This window comes from Pseudophryne corroboree, chromosome 10, assembly GCF_028390025.1.
Source record: "Pseudophryne corroboree isolate aPseCor3 chromosome 10, aPseCor3.hap2, whole genome shotgun sequence".
NCBI classification, from domain to species: domain Eukaryota; kingdom Metazoa; phylum Chordata; class Amphibia; order Anura; family Myobatrachidae; genus Pseudophryne; species Pseudophryne corroboree.
Window position 1 is genome coordinate 152,441,050 of NC_086453.1, and position 10,288 is coordinate 152,451,337.

The 10,288-nt window shown below is 39.7% G+C and overlaps 1 long non-coding RNA gene across 1 annotated transcript; it reads left to right on the top strand.

The window, feature by feature from the left end:
* Nucleotides 1–364: 364 nt before the first annotated feature.
* LOC134965107 (uncharacterized) lies at nucleotides 365–9,976 on the top strand. Its single transcript, XR_010188320.1, has 3 exons — nucleotides 365–499; nucleotides 3,920–4,027; nucleotides 9,425–9,976. It is a non-coding gene; the product is annotated as an uncharacterized LOC134965107 (long non-coding RNA).
* The last annotated feature ends 312 nt before the right edge of the window (nucleotides 9,977–10,288 follow it).

Sequence of the window (10,288 nt, forward strand, 5' to 3'; positions counted from 1 at the left end):
GACAGGGATAGAGCCCTGATACAATGTGAGGCGAGGTGGATATATCGCCTCAATTCTGTATCTCCACATGGGTTAAATGAGAATTTTGGGCTAAATTGTTTTCTATAACAGTTTTTTCGCAATAGTGCTTCAATGTCATGAAGATTGGTCCTATCGCTAGTCCCAAAAGCCTTTAATAAGAGCGATTTATTTGCAATCATCCTGCTATATAATATAATCTGTTATGTGTTAAATTGTGCTCAGACATAAGCTGCTAAATTACCCATATAGTTGAATAAATATGTACATCTATTGTTTGTCAGTGCCAAGGTCCGCTCTTGTATTTTAAATGTAATGCACTTCTGTTTATTTGTATCCTAGCATTGCTAGGCAACGGGGAGCTGCCGGGACATGCTGATGTGCGTGTGTCGCCGGCGGTAATGACATCAGAAGGCGACCGGTCCTGGCCCCTGACGGCGGGAGGAGATGCTGATCTGGGCACTTGTGGTGAGGTATAAAGGTATGCAATGTACTGTCTTTTTGATGTTTGATCCTGATGATGATTGATCTGTGATCTGGCTGTTGTGAAGTCCTGTGAGTGCCACCCGTCTTCTCTACAGTATATGTTGGTGTTTATACATTGGGGTGTCCTCACACACTGAGAAATACAGGAAGGATTTGATCCAATACAAAAGGGATAAACTCGACAAAGTCAATAATGACTATGCTAAAAAGCTTGTGTATTCGTGGATCTCTGGTGTGCCTATACCTCGTGGAATGCCGAGACGTAAACCCCATAATTGATAGAATATGGCACAATTTGACACAGAGTTATCTACTGAGGGCGGTGCTTCAACTAGTGATGCTGAATTCCAGGCTACTACCTCTGGTCGACCCCCTTTAGTGGTGCGTACCCGAGCCCAACTAGCCGACCACGAAGGCAATACACGAGGTGGGGGGGCCAAGGGCAAAAGGACGCAACGTAAAACAGCATCCCTACTCAAAACGGAAATAATTTTCAATCTATCGAATCGCACCTTTACACCTCGGGAGAACACAATTCTATCTATGGGTCTCAATTTTGCTCCAACCAACAAACTGGATCCTTTTGATTGGAAAGTGGAGCAATTCAAACTTGGACGGCAATTGAGACTGAAAGAACATTTTAACAAATCTGTTTCTGACATGACCAGTTCTATTCCATCTGTCCTTAAGAAAAAGTCCAAGTTTGATCCCAATCAGACTATTAAAACATAGTAACATAGTATCTGAGGTTGAAAAAAGACAATTGTCCATCGAGTTCAACCTATTTGTGGTCTCCTATGCATGATGATTTGACTAAAATTTCTGACTGATGCTGACATACTGTAATACTATTGACCATCAAGTCTCTACATCTATAAAACAACAGCATGATGGACATTCAAATTTGATGAGACTGTAGTGGGAGGCTCTTATCCAACTTTCTAAATCTGATGACGTGGTCATCCGCCCAGCAGACAAGGGCGGAGCCATTGTCATCCAGAATACGGTTGATTATGTTCGAGAATTGGATCAACACCTTGCTGATTATTCCACGTATGAAAAATTACAGTCCGATCGCGCCAATTTGTTTAAGGAGGAACTGGATCATCTTTTGAAGACTGCACTGACTGAGAATAAACTTTCACAAGTCGCGTATGATGCAATTATCACACCTTTTCCAATAGTCCCAATACTATACTCTCTCCCCAAAATCCATAAGAACAGTCAATTTCCACCACCTAGACCAGGCCTGGCCAACCTGTGGCTCTCCAGCTGTTGTGAAACTACAAGTCCCATCATGCCTTGCCACAGTTTTGCTATTAGGGAATGATAAAACTGTGGCAGGGCATGCTGGGATGTGTAGTTTCACTACATCTGGAGAGCCACAGGTTGGCCAGGCCTGACCTAGACCGATGATCTCTGCTAGGGGTTCTTTATTTCAGGCAGTTTCTGTGTTCTTAGACTTTTCTTTTTACAGCCTTGCATTCAGGCCAAGAAGACTTGTCTTAAAGATACATATTTACTCAATTCTTTATCCATCATTGATTTTGTCCCTACAAATTGTCTGTTGGTTACTATTGATGTAAATAACCTATATACCTGCATTCCTCACAAGGAGGGTTTGCAGGCTGTAAGATCTCTCATTACTGATAATGACAGGTATCAAGGTCCAGATATCGAATTATTCCTTCAACTATTGTGTTTGACCTTACAGCACAATTATTTTCTGTTTAATAATGATTTTTTTCTACAGCTCCGTGGATGCTCGATGGGTAGCAATGTCTCACCATCTTTTTCCAACGCATTTATGTTCCAGGTTGAGGACTCATTATTTTTTTCCTCCACATAAGTTATTTCTCACATTTTGACATACTTTAGATATATTGATGACCTGCTCCTTTTTTGGACTGGTCCACGTGACACACTTGAAAAATTATTGTCTGCCCACAATGAATCATAATCTCTCATTAAGTTTACTTATCATGTTGATTCCAAGATGGTGGATTTCTTGGATGTCCATATCGAAGTGATTGATAACAAAATCACTACTGACCTTTATGTTAAACCCACAGACAGGAATAATATCCTGTTAGCATCAAGCCACCATCCAGTACCTCTACGCAGGGGTCTTCCCTATTCACAAATGCTATGAATTTGACGCATTGTGAGCAATAAGTCCAAATTAGAGGCTAGATTAGACACCATGATTTCTAAATTCATTACCAGGGTATACTCAGCGGCGGACTTGGAAATTTTTAAACAAAAGGTTATCAAAACTCTGTGTGCAGTTACCCTGAATACCTCTGTAAGACAAACACAGAAAAATAGAATGATCTGGGTCAACAAATTTAATACTCAGAGCAACACTATTAGACAAATTTCCAATAAATTTTGGCCTATTGTACAGGCAGATAAAAACCTTGCGTCTTTATCTAACACCCGCCTAATGCCTGCCTACAAGCGGGGTAAAAATCTCAGGGATCACCTTGTTAAAACTAATGTACAATTTCCTGTTTCCAAAAAGGTTAATGAAACTGGCTTTTTAAATACATCTAAGTCTGGATGCTTTCGCTGTCTGGGTTGCACCACTTGCAGCCATATGTTACCCAGTGATTTATTCCATCATCCCTACTCGGGCAAACGATTTAAAATCTATCATAGAGTAACCTGCTCAACTGAATTTGTTGTCTATTTCCTTAGTTGCCCCTGCGACCTTCATTATGTGGGCAAAACTGAATGCATGTTTAAAGAAAGAATGGCGGGGCATAGAGCTTCAATCACAGCTGCGCTGGCTACTGGTCATAGTGACCAGCCAGTTGCCTGTCACTTTCTTAATGCCCGCCATTCACTTGCAGTTCTCAAACACCGCATTATAGATCACATTCCACCACTCACTCGTGGGGGCACAGGGGTTTACTTTTATTACAGGCTGAATCCAAATGGATTTTTCTTCTTGACACTCTATTCCCTAGACTCTAGGGAATAGAGTGTCAAGAAGAAAAATCCATTTGAATCCAACTGGGTCTTGCCTGTTTTCTTTAAAATTACTTCTCTTTTTTTCCTTTTTCCTTAATTGTTATATCACAGTCCTGTCTGTCTACATATGTGCTACAGTTGTTTGGGCTGTTACTATTATGATACATTATTTGCTACATTTTTGTAATGCTATGTCAATATCCCCAGCTGCTAGATTATTTAATCAATGCATGACTATATTTAGTGGAACTTAGTTTCCGTAGGTCTATCAATTTTTTCTACAATGGGGCTAGTATTTTATATACCTCATCTGTTTTAATAGTAACTCCTTTAATCAATTTGTTGATCACTGTTTTCTGCTTAGTATACCAGTATTGTTCTTTGTATGTATGTATGTATGTATTTTTAAATGTGTATGCAATTTGTTTACACTACACAGGTTGGCTCCCTCCGTGACGCCGTGGGCCGGCGTTCCGTGATGACATCATTTTTCACTGAGAGTGTTCGGCGGACCTTTGGCACCATGGACGGACGGTGGGGTATTTAGGTAAGCTTGTTATTTCTCTCTGTTATCCTGATGAAAATGTTCTATTAGAAACATTGAAATGTCGATTTGAACCATACTGTGTCCTGTCTTCTTTCTGCATGAGCCGTGAGTGCCGCCTACAGTGGATTCATTTTATATACGTATATATACATATACATATATATATATATATATATATATATGTATGTGTATATATATATGTATATATGTATGTATGTATGTATGTATGTATGTGTGTATATATATATATATATATATATATAACGGTAGCAACGAGCGCGGCACTGGGAGACGTAAGCAGTAATGTGAAAAAAATCAAATGCTTTTATTCAGTCAATCTACGTTTCGGGGACGCAGCCCCTTCGTCAGGATGAATAAAGTGACAATAAACAGTGTTTAAATACATGTGCAATAAGAGGTTACTCACCGCCTCCAGCCGTCGCGCCGCCCGGGTGCCGGATCTGACGTCACTCCCCCCAACAGGAAGTGTCGCGTCACCGGTCCGTCAAGTCAGCGTTCTCGGGCTGTGGGATACATGCAACCATGGCAACGTAAACAACAAGTGAATCAACTCAAAACACACTCAATATGGCAAAAAAATAAAGTGCAAATCAAACTTTTCAAATGGTCATTGTTGCATGTGTATAATCAATTGATAAAAATTGTTAAAATCTCTTAATAATAGTGCTCATAAGTCTGACCATCCCTTCCGCTATTAAGAACATAATACATTGCTATAATTGTTTTAATTTGAGCAAATAAGCTGTATCAATTTTTAAATACTTCAAAAACATATACCTGTGTCACCATCAATGTAACATATTGAGACAGAGAGACAGCTGATGCTATCATTACACGCAAGGAAAGTATCTACACCCCAAGGACGTCCACTACTCAACTTCATGACCTAAAGTAGCAACCAGGAATTGACCTCAGTACGTCCACATATATCTGGACGCATGAAGCCACATCTGTAACTGCTTCTACAATTGTTTATAAGAAACATCTCAAGCTTAACATCTCATTTAATCCCCTAGGATATACTGTATTAAGGATTGAGATCCACTTGGCCTCAATCTGCAACAATTTTTTTGATCGATCCCCTCCCCGCAACGACGGAGGGACCTGGTCAATGATCTTATAACGCAGGGTGGCCATGCTATGTTTAGCTGTTACGAAATGGCGGGCCACTGGTTGGTCACTAGTCCCTGCTTTATAAGCCTCACGAATGGCATAGCGATGCTGCGCCATCCGTGTCTTGAAGGCACATTCGGTTTTACCGATATATGTTAGCCCACAAGGGCACGTCAACATATACACTACAAATTTTGAATCGCAAGATAATGGATGTTTAATGCTGTATCTCTTACCCGTATGCGGGTGCAAGAAAAAATCTCCTGGAGACAAATAGCTGCAAGTGGTGCATCCACTGCACTTAAAACAGCCATTTTTGCGCTTCAAAAAATTTTTGCTGGTTTGTTCCTTACCGAACTTGGATACATCCGTTTTTACCACATAATCCCTAATACTCTTCCCCTTAGAGTAGCTGTTAAGGAGCCTAGATTGGTATACTTCACCCAGCTCCTTATCAGTTGCCACTATCGGCCATATTGCTTTGGTACTTTTGGCTATATGTTTGCTACTAGTACTAAATTGGGTGACCCAAGGTATCCTGTTTCTGAGGAGTTTTTGTGGTTTGGGGGTCAATAATTGTTGCCTCGTTTTCTCTAGAGCTTTATTTTTGGCCTGCTCTAAGAGTTCAATGGGATAGCCCCTTTCTCTAAATTTAGAGGTCATTACTTCCAATTGTAGATCACGATCAGCCACTCCATTAGTAATGCGGCATACCCTTAGAAATTGGGAATAAGGTAGACCCCTTGTGGTTGCTTTTTCACCCAAAAGCAACCACAAGGGGTCTACCTTATTCCCAATTTCTAAGGGTATGCCGCATTACTAATGGAGTGGCTGATCGTGATCTACAATTGGAAGTAATGACCTCTAAATTTAGAGAAAGGGGCTATCCCATTGAACTCTTAGAGCAGGCCAAAAATAAAGCTCTAGAGAAAACGAGGCAACAATTATTGACCCCCAAACCACAAAAACTCCTCAGAAACAGGATACCTTGGGTCACCCAATTTAGTACTAGTAGCAAACATATAGCCAAAAGTACCAAAGCAATATGGCCGATAGTGGCAACTGATAAGGAGCTGGGTGAAGTATACCAATCTAGGCTCCTTAACAGCTACTCTAAGGGGAAGAGTATTAGGGATTATGTGGTAAAAACGGATGTATCCAAGTTCGGTAAGGAACAAACCAGCAAAAAATTTTTGAAGCGCAAAAATGGCTGTTTTAAGTGCAGTGGATGCACCACTTGCAGCTTTTTGTCTCCAGGAGATTTTTTCTTGCACCCGCATACGGGTAAGAGATACAGCATTAAACATCCATTATCTTGCGATTCAAAATTTGTAGTGTATATGTTGACGTGCCCTTGTGGGCTAACATATATCGGTAAAACCGAATGTGCCTTCAAGACACGGATGGCGCAGCATCGCTATGCCATTCGTGAGGCTTATAAAGCAGGGACTAGTGACCAACCAGTGGCCCGCCATTTCGTAACAGCTAAACATAGCATGGCCACCCTGCGTTATAAGATCATTGACCAGGTCCCTCCGTCGTTGCGGGGAGGGGATCGATCAAAAAAATTGTTGCAGATTGAGGCCAAGTGGATCTCAATCCTTAATACAGTATATCCTAGGGGATTAAATGAGATGTTAAGCTTGAGATGTTTCTTATAAACAATTGTAGAAGCAGTTACAGATGTGGCTTCATGCGTCCAGATATATGTGGACGTACTGAGGTCAATTCCTGGTTGCTACTTTAGGTCATGAAGTTGAGTAGTGGACGTCCTTGGGGTGTAGATACTTTCCTTGCGTGTAATGATAGCATCAGCTGTCTCTCTGTCTCAATATGTTACATTGATGGTGACACAGGTATATGTTTTTGAAGTATTTAAAAATTGATACAGCTTATTTGCTCAAATTAAAACAATTATAGCAATGTATTATGTTCTTAATAGCGGAAGGGATGGTCAGACTTATGAGCACTATTATTAAGAGATTTTAACAATTTTTATCAATTGATTATACACATGCAACAATGACCATTTGAAAAGTTTGATTTGCACTTTATTTTTTTGCCATATTGAGTGTGTTTTGAGTTGATTCACTTGTTGTTTACGTTGCCATGGTTGCATGTATCCCACAGCCCGAGAACGCTGACTTGACGGACCGGTGACGCGACACTTCCTGTTGGGGGGAGTGACGTCAGATCCGGCACCCGGGCGGCGCGACGGCTGGAGGCGGTGAGTAACCTCTTATTGCACATGTATTTAAACACTGTTTATTGTCACTTTATTCATCCTGACGAAGGGGCTGCGTCCCCGAAACGTAGATTGACTGAATAAAAGCATTTGATTTTTTTCACATTACTGCTTACGTCTCCCAGTGCCGCGCTCGTTGCTACCGTTATAGAAAGGGATCCACAATATCCAGGAGCTGAAGGCACGGGGGCAAGGATACTTTAACGCTGGGGAGTGTATGGAGTGCCGGGTCATTCTGTATGCTATATATATATATATATATATATATATATATATATATGTATGTGTGTGTATATATATATATATATATATATATATATGTGTGTGTGTGTGTGTGTGTGTGTGTGTGTGTGTGTGTGTGTGTGTATGTATATATATATATATATATATATATATATATATATATATATATATCCAAAGATCCCTGCACTCTCACACAGCTCAGCCAACTACTGGGGTGCCAATCAGAGTCCGACCCACACAGAGGTGGGACCCATAGTACAGTACAAGATGAACCACAAAGTGGAACAGATAGCACTCGCCAGATTTCAAATATAAAATTCAGCAAAAAGAATATTTAATGTAAATGGTAATCTCACAGTTCAAAGGTAATGTCCATATCTATCCGACGTTTCGGTCCAAACCAGGACCTTTGTCAAGGATTCACAGCTTTGTCAAAACAGTCAGCATCAAAGCAAAAGTCAATATAATAGGTAACTGGAGTCTGGAGATGTTGCCTCACCGGCCCCTGTTAATATATACAACAGATCCTGCCACTCACCTATCAATCTGCAGCAGCTCCCGGTGCCAGATTCCCGAGTAGATACACACTAAGCCAGTGGTTCTCAAACTGTGTGCTTTGGCTCCCTGGGGTGCCTCAGTACACTTGTAGGGGTGCCCTGGGTTGGTGGTCCAGGACCAATTCAAATTATTTGTGGTCAATGTAATAGGCAAAACCAGTTCTGGTGGCTTACCAATAATAAAGTATGTGGACAAACAGAAGCAAATCTTGTCCTTCACCACATAACTGAACCTAAGGATGACATAGAAACACAACACATTACTTAATTTAATATTTCTCTCAAAATTTCTCAATAAAGAACTTTTGGCTTAGGGGTGCCGTGAAAGAAATTCTGATACTCTAAGGTGCTGTGATTGAAAAAAGTTTGGGAACCACTGCACTAAGCTGTTAATAAAACGGCACTCACGGGAGGCTACTCTTCCGTAGAACAGTTTGATATTCAAGCGGCACCTGTCGTTTGATTATAAAAATGTTCTAATGATGGCAAGTCTCCACCCGTGATTGCCCTTTCATTAACAGCTTGGTGTGTGTATATATATATATATATATAGTGACAAGGCATATATACACATATACTATACTATACAAAAGACGATTCCACACTCCTCCTGTTCAGTGCGGTTCTCCTTACAGTCTGATCCATATAGGGCAGAAGTTCATAAAAATGTATTGTTATTAAGGGCACTCCAATTTCAATCCAATAGTATTACATTTATTAAATATGCAACATCCTAATGTCAGGCAAAAACAAGTCAAAAAGCATGGCTCATACTCTGTATCCATAATATCCATAATATCATGATGATGAAAAAAGGCACTGAATGTGTTTCAGTGGAGAGTTTTTCTGCCTTTGGCTATTATGGATACAAAGTATGATCCAGTACTGGTTGTATGCTGATTCTCAGATAAGCGGTCTTCTATTTTCTTTAATGTACGAGCATTCACTAGTTTTATAAGGCTCGGAGATTGAAAACTGGTTTACACTATGCATGTTTTTATGTTTATATTTTTATGAACTTTGGAATAAATTGTTGAAGAAATCGAATTGGTGTCAGTGCGCTTGTGAAGATCGTCCCAAAGGACATGAGATAAGCTATCATATTATCATGTACATGGCACAGGTTCATTTATCGCTCCCCCCCCCTTCCCCTTTCACACGTGGTGTTTTCATTGCGCTGTTGCACTAGGAGGCACCCCTGTCCTTATTGTGTTTCAGATCTAAGGAGTTGGTGTGCTTGAAGACAAAGAGCCTTGTCGATTCAAACTAGACACTTTACATGGATACATGATTCAAACTAGGCACTAAGCACAGATCATTGGATCTCCTTGAATGGACTGAATCATAAATGCATTCATGTATTTGTTTATTTGTTCACTGAAATATTAGATTTTCCCAATCAAGTGTTATACACTGGCCTAGCGCCAAAATTATATATATTAAATAAGCCAATTATAATTGGTTAAAAATACTGCTAAAAATAATTTTTAAAAATTCAATTGAAGACTATTGAGGGCAGTCTAATTCCAGAGAATCATAGGAATTCAAGTCAATTGTTACCCATTAATGAAATACACAAGAAATTGTTTTATCAGTTAAATTGTTTGCTCTCATATACAAAGATCTATATTGGAGTGAGGGTTTTTCCCGTTCCCACAAAATGGGAGTCCAATAATAGGACACCCCTGAGGAAGTCACTAGAGATTAAATGCGTTGGGTGAAACAACACTTTTTATTAATATTTAATCACTGTATGGACAAGAAAACTGTATGGGCATACAAATCAATGAACAGTTGAAAGTTGTTTTATGTATAAGATAATGTATTCTTGAAGTTTTTTATTTACATTTTAACAATAAAATTGTATTAATACATTTTGGGTGTCAGTATATATGAGGTATATAGAGCATCCATAGTTTACATCCATTATGTAAGATCCGTTGAACAGCAGAGCTCACCCCAAAAAAAACAACTATATGCATTGATTTCTATAGGCCTTTTTGGCAAGAGGCCTAATTTGCGGGAAGCTGCTCACTAATAGAATATCAATTAATGACAATTACTCTGTCATAAAAAAATAAT